The following is a 15,780-nucleotide window of genomic DNA, read 5'->3' on the forward strand; positions in this document are numbered from 1 at the left end:
CACTAATATTTGAAATAGCTTTGTAAAAATGGAGGCCCCTGACAAGAGAAAATCAATCCTAATTTGTAGACATTTAATGAAGAGGTGGGCTAGGAATCTTCAGCACCTCCTCCTGAGAGTGTAGCTTGATGATGAGTGTCAGTTGTCTCCTACAATCTGGACAGGGGAATCCATCTCCTTCCAGATCATTCTGGTTGGTTTTTTTCCTTCATGAGCTGTTATCCCAATAATAATAATAAATTCTAATGAGGGGTTACAAGGAAAGGGGCTCATTTCCTCAGGGCAAGAACTTGCCCAGACTGGATTCTGTTTATATTCTAAACAGAATCAAGGTCTCCTAATTGGGTGGGGATCCAATCTAAGATCTAGGAGCATGCTTCCCAAGGTTTAGGATAATCTCATCAATCAGCCAGGGCCTTCAGAGATTGACCTCCTATAGGGGCTGAGCCCTAAATGAGAAAATTAAAAAGGAGAAAAGCCTGGGTCCTAATTTAATCATTGTTTGTTAATTTAGTAGCAAAATAATAATTTTTCTCACAAAGGAGAATTAGAGGTTCAGTGCTTTACTGAAATCTGGTACTAGTTGCTTCTGGTACTAATTCCTAACAATTGCTTCTTCATTGTACTAAAGTTATCTCCTAGCTATCTAGAACTTTTTCAAAGAACCAATAAAGATAATTATATATAGAATAATATTAGACACTTCTGGGGCGGGGAGAAAAATATATTTAAATAATAATTCTGCTATACATTTAAAAGGAATAACAAGTTATACATAGTAGATTTAGAGTTTCATATATAATCATCTTTTTATTGTCCTATGTTCTAGAAATGCTTATCTTTAATTATTCTAAAAATTAAAAATAAAATAAATATATATATAATAAAATAAAAATAAAAATTTTCAGAACAAGTATATATTCAGAACAAGTCACAATTGTAGTTTGAACAGTGTCAATGGTAAAGCTGCTATTTTTTTTATTCTGCTTCAGACATAAACTTGCTTTTTAGTTATTGTCCCATGATCATGCTGATTATGTGGATGAGATTTCCCAGAGCTTTTGCTTCTCTTTGCTCATCTATCTACCCACACTTTAGCTCATTTCATTACACAAATGCATTTCTATTCAGTTTGGAAGCCAGTTGCTACAATCACCCTTTCCTTATCTTAGTTTTCATACTTTCTGCCTCCTCAAATTATCTTATATTTACTTATATTTCCATATTCTATCAGCTCCCCCAAACACATTAGTAGAATGGAATTCCCTTGAGGACAAGGGAATTTCCTTTATGCCTACCTCCAGTGCTTGGTATATCATCTTGAACATGCCAGTCCCTTTAATTAATATTAGTTGAATTGAATAGACAATATATTTGCTACTAGTAATCAAGTTGAAGATAGGGGATAATAAGTTTGATTTTGAAAAGGAGAGAAATCCCTGCAAAGAGTTACTCAGAACAAACTGTATAGCGAAGGACTTGGAGTCTGGATTACCTGAGTATAAGATCTGCCTCTGATACAAATTGGAATGTGTCCATGAACAAGTTAAGTTTATGAGATTAAAATATTATAGCTGGATTGCAGATCTACATCAGTAAAATGAGTTTTTAAACTGGGCACTTTATTTGAAAATTAGGTATGGGCAGAAAGAGGAATAGTCAAGTAACCTTGTAATTTGTGCCACTTGCTGGCTGTTTGATCTGGGCTTATTGGCTTTCTTTATCAGTATTTTGTTTTATGCATTAAATATCTGAAGGGTTTGGGTTTAATGATCTTTCACCTGCCTTCCTTCTCTAGGATCCCAAGACCTTAATAGCTAAGCTACTTATGTTTCCCCCCATTCTCAGCACTGAGATTTGTGTTACACTGACCATAATTCCAAGTTTTCTGTAATGATAATAATGTTAAAGAAGAAGGAAGAGGAAGAAGACAAAGAAGAAAGAAGAGGTGAAGAGAAGGGAAGAGGAGGAAGAAGGTTAACATTTTTAAGGATCTAGTTAGATAGTACCGAAGATAGAGTGGTGCCAGGCTTGGAATCAGGAAAACCTGAGTTGAACCTGAATTGAAATCTGACCTCCAATACTTACTAGCTCTGTGTTCCTGGGCACTTCATTAAATACTGCTTATCATAGTTTCCTCATCTATAAAATGAACTGAAGAAGGAAAAGGCAAATCACTTCACTATATTTGCCAAGAAAACCCCAATTTGGGGTGGCTAGGTGGCACAGTGGATAAAGCACCTGCTTTTGAGTCAGGAGTACCTGGGTTCAAATCCGGTCTCAGACTATTAATAATTACCTAGCTGTGTAGCCTTGGGCAAGCCACTTAACCCCATTTGCCTTGCCAAAAAACCTAAAAAAAAACCAATTGGGGTTACAAAGAGTTGAATGGCCAAGATGGTGACAAAAACGGATCTTGTCTTAGGCGCTCTCTCATAAAACTTATAAGCTAAGGACTCTAACTAAATTTTCAAGAGACAGAACCCATAGAGGGACCCAATGAGGCAGTTTTCCTACTCAGGGTAACCTGGAAAAGAACAGGAAAGGCTCTGCTCCCCTGGATTGGAGGGGTGGCCCGCCAGAGTGGTGGCCTGCCAGAGTGGTGGCCTGCCAGAGCAAAAGAACTTCAGCCTCCCGGAGGTAGCCTCAGGGCACTGGGAGCCTTGGCTCACAGCAGCAGGAGAGTTTCCTGAGCTATGCCTCGGGGAGCACCGGGCACAAATTGGGGGAACAGCGGGGGACATCTGCCAGAGCGAGCACTGAAGCCCAGCCCTCAAGGCACACAGAGAGCAGCTTGGAGAGCACAGCTGAGTTCCAGGATACAGAAGCAGGCAGAACCTGTAAGCAGGAGCCCCCAGGGCATGAGCCCATTGAACTTAGGGAGAGGAGTAAAGAGAGACTGCAGAGCTCTGTCTTCTACCACTGGAACAGGACTCTGGGGCTCTGACCATATTAAGATCCTGATGGCAGTCTAGGCCCCCCATAGAAGAGCAGGGGCACCCTCCACCTCAGCCCCATGGCAGAGGGGGGCACATATGGTCATTTACAGACCAGGAGGGAGGACAGAGACTCACACACTGAGACCCTTGTGGGAGTGTCCCAAAAGCTCAGGAAGCACCCCAAAACCAGGCTCAGGCTGGGAAAATGGGCAAGAAGAGAAACAAGAGGAACACCATTGAGAAATATTTTGCATATGAGCCCAAGAAGGATCAAAATACTCAGTCTGAAGATGAGGAAGCACAAGCTCCTGCATCTAAAGACTCCAAGAAAAACAGAAATTGGGCGCAGGCTATGATAGAGCTCAAAAAAGACTTTGAAAATCAAATGAGGGAGTTAGAAGAAAAACTGGGAAAAGAAATGAAAGAGATGCAGGAAAAACATGAAAATGAAGTCAGCAGCCTAGTCAAGGAAATGCAAAAAAATGCTGAAGAAAATAGCATGCTAAATACCAGCTTAGGTCAAATGGATAAAACAGTTCAAAAAGTTATTGAGGAGAAGAATGCTTTAAAAAGCAAAATTGGCCAGATGGAAAAAGAGATAAGAAAACTCTCTGAGGAGAACAAATCCTTTAGACAAAGAATAGAACTCAGGGAGATTGATGAATTTATGAGAAACCAGGACTCTATACTTCAAAACCAAAAAAAATGAAAAATTAGAAGAAAATGTGAAACATCTCATTGAAAAAACAACTGATATGGAAAACAGACTTAGGAAAGATAATTTAAAAATTATTGGAATACCTGAAAGTCATGATCAGGAAAAGAGCCTTGACATCATTTTCAAAGAATTACTACAGGAAAATTGCCCTGATATTCTAGAAGCAGAGGGCAAAATAGAAATGGAGAGAATCCACCGATCCCCCCGAGAAAGAGATCCCAAAAAACCAACCCCCAGGAATATTATAGTCAAGTTCCAGAACTCCCAAGTCAAAAAGAAAATATTACCAGCAGCCAGAAGGACACAGTTCAAATATTGTGGAGATGCCGTCAGGATCACACAGGACTTAGCAGCAACTACATTAAAAGCTCATAGGGCTCGGAATAAGATATACCAGAAGGCAAAAGAGCTTGGAATGCAACCAAGAATCAACTACCCAGCAAAAATGAATGTCCTCTTCCAGGGAAAAAGATGGACTTTCAATGAACCAGGGGAATTTCAAATGTTCCTGTTGGAATGGCCAGAGCTGAACAGAAGGTTTGATCTTCAGATACAGGACTCAGGTGAAGCATGGAGATTGGAGGAGAGGGGGGAAAATATGAGGGACTTGATGATGATGAACTGCATGTATTCCTGCATAGAAAAATGACACTGATAATACTCATATGAACCTTCTCAGTTAAAAGAGCAGGTAGAGGGAGCTTTCATAGTTGAAGCACAGGAAAAAGCTTAATTTGAAGACAAAATATGGTGTAAAAATGGAGTCAATAGCAAAAAGGAAATGTAATGGGAGAAAGAAAAAGGAGAGGGGGAATAGGCCAAGATATTTCATGTAATAAGATTTTTCTTTATTACAGTGAGCTATTGCAATGATATGGAAGGGGGGAAGGCAAGGGGGAATGAGGGAATCTTCACTCTCATTAGAAGTGGTTAGGAGAGGAAACAGCATATATACTCAATGGGGTATAGGCATCTGGCGTAAGAAGGGGGGAAGGGGGAAGGGGGGTGATGTGAGTGATGGAGGAGAGGATGGACCATGGGGGGAGAGTGGTCAGATATAACACATTTTCTTTTTTACTTCTTGCAAGGGACTGGGATTGGATGGCCTATCTGGGACCATAGGGACAGGTGGATGCTGGGCCTAAGGGGTGGTATGGGGGCTCAGGGCCTCTTGGCCCCAGAGCTGGGGATCTGTCTGCTATACCACTCAGCTACCCTACAGCAGAGTCAGAGTGAAAGGAGAGAGAAAATATAGTACATGGTAGTGGAGAAATATGAAAGGAAGGAGTTGCGATCAGCAATGGCAATGTTGGAAAAATATGGAAGTAACTTTTGTGATGGACTTATCATAAAGCATGTGATCCACCTGCGACAGAGTTGTTGGTGTTGGAACAAAGACTCAAGCATATTTTTTATTATTATTTTGGGGGGGTGCAGGGCAAATGGGGCTGGGTGGCCTGCCTGGGGCCGCATAGCAGGGTGATGGTTGGGTGTCTGCGGCCAGATTTGGACCTGGGTGCTCCTGGCTCAAGGGCCAATGCTCTGTCCACCACCCAGCCACCCCTATTATTATTACTATTTTATTTTGTTTTGGGTCTTTTTTTCTTTTTGTTTTGGTTTTTGCAGGGCAGTGGGGCTTGGGTGGCTTGCATGTCACACAGCTGGGTGATTGTTGGGTGTATGGGGCCAGATGATGGGCTTGGGTGCTCATGGCTCCAGGGCTGGTGCTTAGTCCATTGTGCCACCTGGCCATAACTACAATTATTACTATTATTTTTTTTAATTTTAATTTTTTTCTCTCCCCTTTATTGGTCAAGTGAGTCTATATTTATGGGGGGGGCATTTCATTTACTCTTAAAAAAGAATATTTTATTAATGTACAAAAAACCATTTGTACAAAATGAGAATAAATATTAAATTAAAAAACATTTATATAGTATTTTAAGGATTGTAAAGTGGCTTACTATATCATCTTATTTGATCCTCATATCCATGTGAGGTAGGTACTCTTATTATCTTCATTTTTCAGATGAGGAAATTGGGGCACACAAAGGTGAAGTGACTTGTGCAGAATTGCTCCAGTAAGTATATAAGGGAGGATTCAAGTTTTCTTGACTACAAGTCTAAAACTTCATTACTATACCACTTAACTGTTCTTCCTACAAATCTCCATATGTTAAGGAAGGTTTATTTAACTTACTGGAGAAAGATTTCTAAAATAGTTTTTTCTCTTTTTTAAAATTTTGCAATTTAAGAAACCTTTGAAGACAGTCCAGATGTCTTGTCCAAAAAAGTGATATTTTCTTTTTATCACTCCCTAATCTCACTGTCCCCAAATTTCCCTAGGGAGTCAAATTTCTAAGTCTCTTTTCTCCTCTATGAATAAATTTAATCATATTTTTTTCCACTGAGATTTGATTTTTTTTCCCCAGTTCGGATGGCACTTGAGCTTTTCCAATTCATGGTGACTCTCTGGAGATTACCTCTGTTCTTTCCATTTATGCTGTCACAAGCCAAACATGGTTAATTACTTTCCCATGATGCTCTTTTCTATGTTTCTTTTTAATTTCAACAAGTCAAAAGTCTCTTATGTTCTTTGGCACCTTGTCACATTCTTTTTGAACTCAATGAAACCTATTTTAAGAGTTTCTAATATGGTTTTGTTATTAGGATTCTTAAATAAAGCAATTCTTTTGATAATTAAAGTAGGTTCTGTTTTTTTAACATTTTTAGCTTAAAAATTCTTGTTCACTCCCGCTATACATAAGAAAAAATTTATCTTAATGATGGTATTGTTCACACATGAACAACACAACCATGCTCATGAACCCTTGTGATGGTTCTCTTAAGCAAATGCTAGAATAATCTCTGGCCACAACACATGACTTCATTCTGCATTCTAGCAACCAACAATTTTGTTATAAGCTGGGAAAGGAGTTGTTCTTCATTCACTTTGCTTTTCCAGTGTGTATAATTAGGCTTGTCTCTGAGTGACCACATTGAGGAGGCCTCCAGTAAGGACTTGATGCAATCAGCACTCAATCAAATGACATTTTATTTTTTTAAAATTTTTTTAGTATTGTTTTTATTGATATTTTATTTTCCAATTATAGGTTATAAAAGTTTTTCAACATTCATCCACTTGATGGACTGACTGAGTGCTTGGTATATCACTTTGTACATGATAGTCCCTTTAATTAATATTAGTTGAATTGAACAGACAATCTACTTGCTACTAGTAATCAAGTTTAAGATAGTGGATAATAAATTTGATTTTGAAAAGGAGAGAAATTCCTGCAAATGACTTACTCAGAGGGGTGGCTAGGTGGCGCAGTGGATAAAGCACCGGCCCTGGAGTCAGGAGTACCTGGGTTCAAATCTGGTCTCAGACACTTAATAATTACCTAGCTGTGTGGCCTTGGGAAAGCTACTTAACCCTATTTGCCTTGCAAAAAAAAAAAAACTTACTCAGAACAAACTGTAAGTCACACATTTTTCTATAGCCCTCCCTTCCTATCTCCCTCCCCTTAGCAGCAAACAGTCTAGTAAGAATTGTAAATGTCCACTTGTGTTTAAAATGTTTACATATTATTCATTTTATGTATGAAGAATTAGGACTAAGGGAACAGAAAGAAAACCATGAGATAGGAGAGTAAAACATAAGTTTTTTTTTAAAGTGAACATATTAGACATTCAGATTCTGTGGAATATTTTGGTTTTGTTTTTTTTTTCCTCTGCATGTGTATGGTGTTGTCCATAACAGGTCTCCCAGCCTAGATCTCTGTACTGTTGAGAAGGGCTGTATCCATGATCAACTGACGTTTTATTAAGTGCTTATTAGACACCTAGTGATTTGGAGTGTGGAGTCAGAAAGACCTGAGTTCAAATTTGGACCAGATACTTATTTTGTAACCCTCTGCAAATCACCTAAAAAAAATCTTTTTGTCTCCATTTCCTTCACTGTAAAGAGGGGATTGTAAAAGCTTCTGCTTCCCCTTGTTGTTGAGAAGATCAGTAGAGATAATCATTGTAAAACACTTAACATAGTAAATGCTATGGAAATGTTGCTGTTATTATTTAGACACTGTGTTAGGATCTGAATAATAAAGACAAAAATAAGAGTGCCTACCCTCCAGGAGATTATCACATATACATATGAAAACATACATATATAGTTAAAATAATTACTAAATAAAAGCAAAATAATTTGAGGGCAGGGAATTAACTGCTTGGGAAAGGAGAGTTTCAAGTAGAAAAAAGCGATAGTCCAAAGTAATTGTCCAAAATGTGATAGTTACTCTTTATCTTTCATAATCTCAATCTCCTTAAAGTTCCCTGGGGAATCAAATTTCCAGATATCTTTTTTCTTTATAAAAGGTAGAGCTGAGGAAAGTGTGCTTTCAGAGCATGGGAAACAGCCTGCATGGAGACAGAAGATGGAGTGTTGTATATAAGAAATAGTACAAAGGTCAGTTAGGCTGAAATGGGGAGAGAATGATCATGAGAATTGAGTAATAAGCCTGGAAAGGTTGCCTGGAGCTCCACTAAATGCCAAACAGATGGGTTTGTATTTGATCTGAGATGCTACAGAGAAGGAGCCAAGTGGAGATTATTGAGCAAGGAGTGAAAAGGTCAGACCTATGTTTTCACAATATCTCTTTGGCAGCTACTTTGAGGATAGAATGCAGAATGGAAACACTGAAGTCAGGGAAACCTATGGAGGACTATTGCAATAGTTCAGTGGAGTGTTTGTACTCAAGTACTGTGGCTATGTGAATAGAGAATCTGAAAGATGCTATGGACACATAATTGACAAGATCTCACAACTGGTTGGACATAGAAGATGTGGGGAGTGAAGAGAGGAGAATGACTCCAAGATCAGTCAGTCAGTCCATCAATATTTGGTAAGTATTTACTATATTCCAGGTAGGACAGATAGGTGGCAAAGCACTGGAACTGGAGTCAGAAATACATAAGTTCAAATCCTACCTCAGACATATACTAGCTGTGTGACCCTAGGAAAGTCATATCACCCTGTTGGCCTTAGTTTTCTCATCTATAAAATGAGCTGATGAAGGAAGTAGCAAATCACTTTGCCAAGAAAGCTTTATGTCCTCCAGGACATAAATGAACATATTTAGTAAATATATACCACCTTGTTTTGCTCCTTACTGGATATTTATATTCTGTCTTTTGACAATTTATGGACATGTTCACATTTGTCATAAACTCTTACATGATTTTAATATGTGCATAAGAATATTGAGAACAGTTAGGGTGTATTTAGTTTAACTAAATCAAGTGTCGCCTCTACTAACATGCCACCTCCACCTATACCCAGCCCCTTATTAAAAAACATTTAGCACAGATGAATTTTATGCTTTTGGCATCACTCTGTCTAACCTCTGATACATATTTGATTTGTGACCCTAGAGAAGTCATGTGCTCCAAGGACTCTCTAAGTCTATATATTTGTTTGTTTCTTATTTAATTTAATATATTTTGGTTTTCCCTGATTGCATGTTAAAATAATTTTTAAACTTTTTTTAAGTTTTGAGTTCCAAATTCTATCCCCACATCCCCTTACCTCTCCCTGAAATGTAAGCAATCAGTTACAGTTACGTTTCATTGACAAAGAGAATTTCCTCATTGGGAGATCCTTACCCTAATAAAACCACAGGTTCAATCTTTGTCCTTTTCTCTGATCCTAACACCACTTAGTTTAATCTTGTGACCTCTGATGATGTGTTCTTCTGCAACCAAAAGTTTTCATGTTCCTTTCTAATACCATTATCAAAGTTGCCACCAATATGTAGATGGCTATTCTTCAGTCTTTCAAGAAAAAGCTTCTCCAAACTCAGTCTGATCCTAGGGTTAGAGACCAGATAGAGACCATCACCAGCCCCTTATTTAATAACTTTTGATCTATTGGCATAGAAAATCTCAGCTTCAAGACATCTTAAGTGATCTTAAGTGATCACCATGGAAACCTTTCCTTTTTCTCTCCATCTTAGCTTTTAGTGCCATTCTTCATGTTACTTAGTTTATTTGGACATATATATTGTCTCACTCATTTAGAACATAATTTCTTTTCACTGTATTATAAGAAGAATATGATGAATATAGAGAAATATGAAAAAATTATATAATATGGTGAAGTAAGCAAAGTCAAAGAAACAGTTTACAGGGGGCAGAGTTCAAGATGGTAGAATAAAGGCAGGAATTTCCACAAGCTCTTACCCAAACCACTGCAAATACTTTTAAATAATGACTAACCAAATTCTAGAGTGGCAGATCCGACAAAAAGACTAAGTGAAACAATTTTCCAATCCAAGATAACTTGGAAGATGCATAGGAAGTGTCTGTTACACCAGGTTAGGAAGGGCCTCAGTGCAGCCCAGCCATGCCAGAGGGAACTAGTACCAGTCAACCAGGAACAGCCCACAGGGCACCTGGGTCCCTGCGACACCTAGGTTCATGGCAGCAGTGGTGGTTTCTAGACTTCTCAGTCCAGGGATGCTAAGGACAATTAGTAGGAAAACTCTGCAGCACCGAAGTGAGAGTGGAGCCCAGCCCAAGGTAGACCTCATCACAGACCCAGGCCCCAGCCCAGATCCAGTTTCAGAGGACAGGAGCAACAAGGAGCCCTCTGGCAGGGGTCAGGGGAGATTGCAAAGGTCTCTCCTCTATCTCAGAGGCAAGTCTGGGGTCCCAGTCTCAGGAAAAGGAACTTTACTGCCCTAACAGAGCAGGGATCCTTCTCAAAATTCCACAGATCAGAAGAATAGTCATAAGACTCTCATAAGATCTTAGAGAAATAGAGGTCCCTTGGGGGTATCCCTGATAACAGCTCTAAAAATGCTCCAAAGATTGGGACATTGCATCCTCTACCCTGGGAGCTGAGCCCCACCTTAAGAAAGAGCTAAAATCAAGTCATAGGCTAGGGAAATGAGCAAACTAAAGAAGAAAAAAAATCAACCATAGACAATTACTTTTGTCCTGTGAAGCATCAAAATACATACTCGGAAGATAACAAAGTCAAAACTTCTGTATCCAAAGCCTCAAAGAAAAATATAAATTGACCTCAGGCCATGGAAGAGCTCAAAAAGATTTTGAAAATCAAGTAAGGGACATAAAGGAAAAATTGGAAAGAGAAATGAGAGTGATGTGGGAAAATCATGACAACCAAATCAGCAGTTTGGTGATGGAGATACAGAAAAATAGTGAAGAAAATAAAATCTTAAAAACCAGTTTGGGTCAAATGGAAAAAGCAGTCCAAAAGTTCAATGAGAAGAAAGAATTAAAAAGCAGAATTAGCCATATGGAAAAGGAGATACAAAAACTCTCTAAAGAAAATAATACCAGGGCAGCTATGTGGTGGGTGCAGTGGATAGAGCACCAGCCCTGGAGTCAGGAGTACCTGAGTTCAAATCCAGCCTCAGACACTTAATAATTACCTAGCTGTGTGGCCTTGGGCAAGCCACTTACCCCTGTTTGCCTTGCAAAAACTTATAAACAAACAAATAAATAAACAGATAAACAAATAAATAAATAGTACCTTCAAAAGAAGAATGGAGTTAAAGGAAGTAGATGACTCTGTGAAAAATCAGGATGTAATAAAATAAAACCAAAAGAATGAAAAACTAGAAGAAAATGTAAAATATCTCATTGGAAAAACAACTGGCTTTGAAAACAGATCCAGAAGAGATAATTTAAAAATTATTGGACTACCTGAAAGTCATGGCCAAAAAAAAGACCCTAGACTTCATTTTTCAAGAAATTCTCCAGGAAAATTGTACTGAAATCCTAAAAGCAAAGGGTAATATAGAAATTGAAAGAATCCATTGATCACCTCCTAAAAAGAGATCTCAAAATGAAAATTACCAGGAATATCATAGTCAAATTGCAGAACTCCCACATCAAGAAGAAAATTTTACAAGCAGCCAGAAAGAAACAACACAAATATTGTGGAACTACAGGCAAAATAACACAAGATTTAGTAGTTTATACATTAAGGGTTGGTAAGGCTTGGATTATGATCTTCCAGAAGGCAAAAGAACTTGGATGACAACTGAGAATCAACTCCCTAGCAAAATTAAACATACTCTTTCAGGAGAAAAGATGAACATTCAATGAAATAGGGGACTTTCATACTTTCCTGATGAAATGACCAGATTTGAAGAGAAAGTTTGATCTTCAAGTACAGGACTCAGGTGAAGTATAGACAGAGTGGATGAAAGAGGAAATTATGAGGCCCTTAATGATGTTGAACCATTTGTATTCCTGCATGGGAAGATAATACTGATAACCAATATGAGCCTTCTCATTTATTACGTCATTTAGAAGGATCATATATAGACAAGGCACAAGAGGGAGTTGAATTTGAAGGTATAATACATTAAAAAGATGGAGTTAATGGATGAGAAAGGAATATACTGTGAAATAGAGAAAGGACAGGTAGAATGAAATAAGTGTATTTAACATAAAAGAGGCAAGGAAAAGCTTTTGCAGTGTAGTGGAAGAGAGGAAAGGTGAGGAGAAGTGAGTGAGCCTTTACTCTCATTGGAAGTGGCTCAGAGAGGAAATAACATACATACTCAATTGGGTATAGAAATCTATCTTGCCCTAGAGGAAAATAGGAGAGGAAAGGGAGAGGAGAAAGAGGTGGGGGGAGGGGAGGGAGGCATAGGTAATAGAAGAAAGAAGAGCTTGAGAGAGGATAATCAGATACAACATACTTTTGAGGAGGGACAGAGCTAAAGAAACGAGAGGATAGAATAAATGGGGGTGGGGGAAAATAGGATGGAGGGAAATACAATATTGAAGCAATTTCTCTAATGGACTTAAAGAAAGAATTGAATACAGACTGAGTCACACTTTTTTTCCTTCTAAATTTATTTTTCTTGAGGTTTCTCTTTTTTGTATGTGTGTCTATTGTAGTAATGTGTTTCATGGCTAAACATTTTAACCTACAACAAGTACCTTGCTTTCTCAATGTGGGGAGTGGAATGGGAGGAAGGGAGAGAATTTCAAACTTAATGTTTTTGGAAGTAAATGCTGAAACTTGCTTTTGTATGAACCTGAAGTAAAAATTTTAAAAAATTAAAGAAAAAAAAATTTTAAAAGAAAACAGTTTACAAAAATCACTACAATAGTATAAATGGAAAAACAGCAACTAAAGTCAGTGTAACAAATAAGCTTTACCATAAAGAAGTTAAAAGATATCACTCCCATGATTTTGCTGAAATTGGGGATCCAGGGATGTGGAATATTGCATATATATCTTTATATTACAGATTGATTTTGCTGAATTTTTTCTCATTTTGTGTTTAAAAAACTTTTTATTAAAAAGGTTGAATGTGGAAGAGAAAGGAAAGGGATAAGATTGTAGGGGCAGAGGGGTAGGGAATCTAAGCAATGTAGAAAACAAAAAGATAGCATAGGAATCTATTTTTTCAAAAATAATATAAAAGACTTTGAGCCAAGATGACTAAATGAGAGGAGAGCTGTTTAGTTTCCAGATACCCTGATGTACATGCCAGACTGATTAATAATTCAGTTTATCATAAACTGTAATGACTTTGATACTATAAATGAACAAAACATCATCTAGAAGTTGAAGGGACCCCTTCATCAAGATGAGTTACAACCCGAGCAGAGATGGGACATTGTGTCACCTGGAAGACTCAGTGACTAGAGGTAGGGAAAGTTGAGGATTCCCCTGAGATGATTCCACTGTGGTCAGAAAATCCTAGGAGAGGTATCTTAAAAGCCCCTGGTGCCTTCAATCACAAAAGACACACTTGATAGCTAAGTAGGAACTTTGAAATGCAAACATGAATACAGAGAATTTAGAAAAATAAATTTATTTGAGTAATGAGGAGGAGCCCATAGGATGACACACTACTAACATGCTAATAAGGGGAGAAGAAATACAAATGTCTCCTTATAACCTTAACATCTTCAAAGAATATTAAGAGGATTAAATAAGAGAGGGCCTAGAGATGACTTGTTTCTCATCTGAGAATTTGAGGAGAAAGAGGAGCAAAGTTAAGGGGAATTGCATTAGTGCAAAAAAGAGGAAAAAGTTGAACTTGCTCAAAATAGGAGTTCATATGAAAATCATAAAAGCAAGGAGAAAGGGTGGGGAAATGAGCATTATAAAAATGGTTTTACTTACAATGGACAAAGGATGGTTGAACATATTCAATATCATGTTGATATGCATGAAACACAACAGCAAAATAAGGGAAGATGGGGATAGGAAAGAGGGAGGACCACTGTGTGGGGATAATCATAAGCAAAACAAATAAGGGGCAAAAAAGAATTAAAAATTACAGGGACAACTTAGACAATTGGGAAGTGGTTGAACAAATTGTGGTAAATAAATGTTATGGAATAACATTATGCTTTGAGGAAATTATTTTAGAACATCCTGGGAAATATGAATTTATATTGCAGGGTAATGCCAGAAAAAAAGGACAACATTGTAAAGGAAAAAAAAATAAAGCTTTAAAAGATTTACGAACTCTGATAAATTCAATGATTATAGTTATTCTTGTCTACAGAAAAGCACCTTGACAGGTGATAGACGCAAGGGAAGAGATAAAAGTTTGGAAACATGGCTGGTTATGTCAATTTATTTTGTTTGACTAGGCTTATTTATTACAAGGTCTTTTTATTTTTCTTTTTGCTCTTTCTTTTCCCTGGTTTTAATTGAAAGGATGGTTGCAAAGCAAAGATTTAGCAACTGGATAGATAGAGATAGACACAAAAATGAACAGAAACAGACAGACAGATATTGAAAATAGTATCTAAAATTTATTATTTAAATTTTTTGAAAGAATAAGAAATATGAAGTGGAGCTTCACATGGAATTATCACTTTGTATTGGGCTATTATATACGACAATAATCTTTTTTTGTTTGCATTCAAAATAATTTTTTAAATAATGTAAGCTCCTTTAGGGTAGAGAATTTTTTTAGCCTTTTTGGGGAGGGGGGATATTCCCAGTGGTTAGCACTATGCCCAGCAGTCAACCCTTAATAAATCCACATTTACTGATAATTGATTTATTGTCTCAGGAATTCAGCTCTTACTCAGATCAAGCACAGAGATATACTTAATCATTATTATTTATTACTGAAGTCATATTTTAAATCTATCATACAGATAGATTTATTTTATGCAGTTTTTCTTGTGATTTTAAAAATGTGGAAAAATAATTTCTTCCAGTGTAATGGAAATTACCTGGGAGAAAATTTGCTAATCCTCCCTCATCAGCCAAATGTTTTCCCAGATGCATGTTGAATCATAAAACAGAGTAAGAAGAGATTCTGCCAGTTTATTTTTTAATGGAAGTATATTTGAAAGGTGGGGACCCTTTATGGAAAAAGTTTCCTTTCCCTTGTCTTCCAGCTAGGCATGTGTGCAGAATAGTTAGAAAGAGCTTGGTTTTCTGCAATGGGAGAGGCAAGTTTCAAGTAACAGATAGTATGTTGCGCCCAGTACTGATTCTTTTACTCCCTCTGACCTCTTTTAAATTTTCTCTATCCTTTTTCTCCTTTAACATTGCCTTTTCACCATTTCTTTCTTTAGAGCAATTTAAAAAATATATTTGATAATTTAATTTAATTTGATTTAATACGGTTGATACATATTTAAATATAGGTATAGAGATTGGACCTGTGATTTCATTGATAATAGGGAACTCCCTTTACTTATGCCAATTAGCACTTTCTTTGCAATTTCTGACCTATAACATTGAGAGATTAAGTATATGAGTATGTGTGAGAGGTCTTCTTAGCTTGGGAATCAGCTTTCTATAAACTTTTTGCTGCCTCTCAAGTAGAGGATGATATGGAGTGGAGTAGCAAAGGCATATTTTACATCGAGGATTGTTTGACTTGCTTTTTTCTGTCTCCTTTCCTTTTTTTATTTCTTCATTCCCTTTTATTTTTGACTCTTCATTCTTTTCTCTCCTGAACAATGTTTAAAATTTTTTTATTATTGACATAGATGTGTTTAAATATAGCATCATTAATTCCATTATCATGGAGCTTGTTGGGACTTAATGAATTTTCCAGATGCACCAATTCATTTTCCAGATTAGGAAAATTGTGA

At 37.2% G+C, this 15,780-nt stretch overlaps 1 long non-coding RNA gene across 1 annotated transcript in view; it reads left to right on the top strand.

The window, feature by feature from the left end:
- The first annotated feature begins 8,081 nt into the window (after window positions 1–8,081).
- The window catches only part of LOC141503017 (uncharacterized), a 32,093-nt gene continuing 24,394 nt past the window's right edge, over window positions 8,082–15,780 (top strand). Inside the window, exon 1 of the long non-coding RNA XR_012472740.1 lies at window positions 8,082–8,561. This is a non-coding gene — a long non-coding RNA (uncharacterized LOC141503017). The remainder of the gene's footprint in view (window positions 8,562–15,780) is intronic.

Source organism: Macrotis lagotis, chromosome X (genome assembly GCF_037893015.1).
Source record: "Macrotis lagotis isolate mMagLag1 chromosome X, bilby.v1.9.chrom.fasta, whole genome shotgun sequence".
In the NCBI taxonomy this organism is placed as follows: domain Eukaryota; kingdom Metazoa; phylum Chordata; class Mammalia; order Peramelemorphia; family Peramelidae; genus Macrotis; species Macrotis lagotis.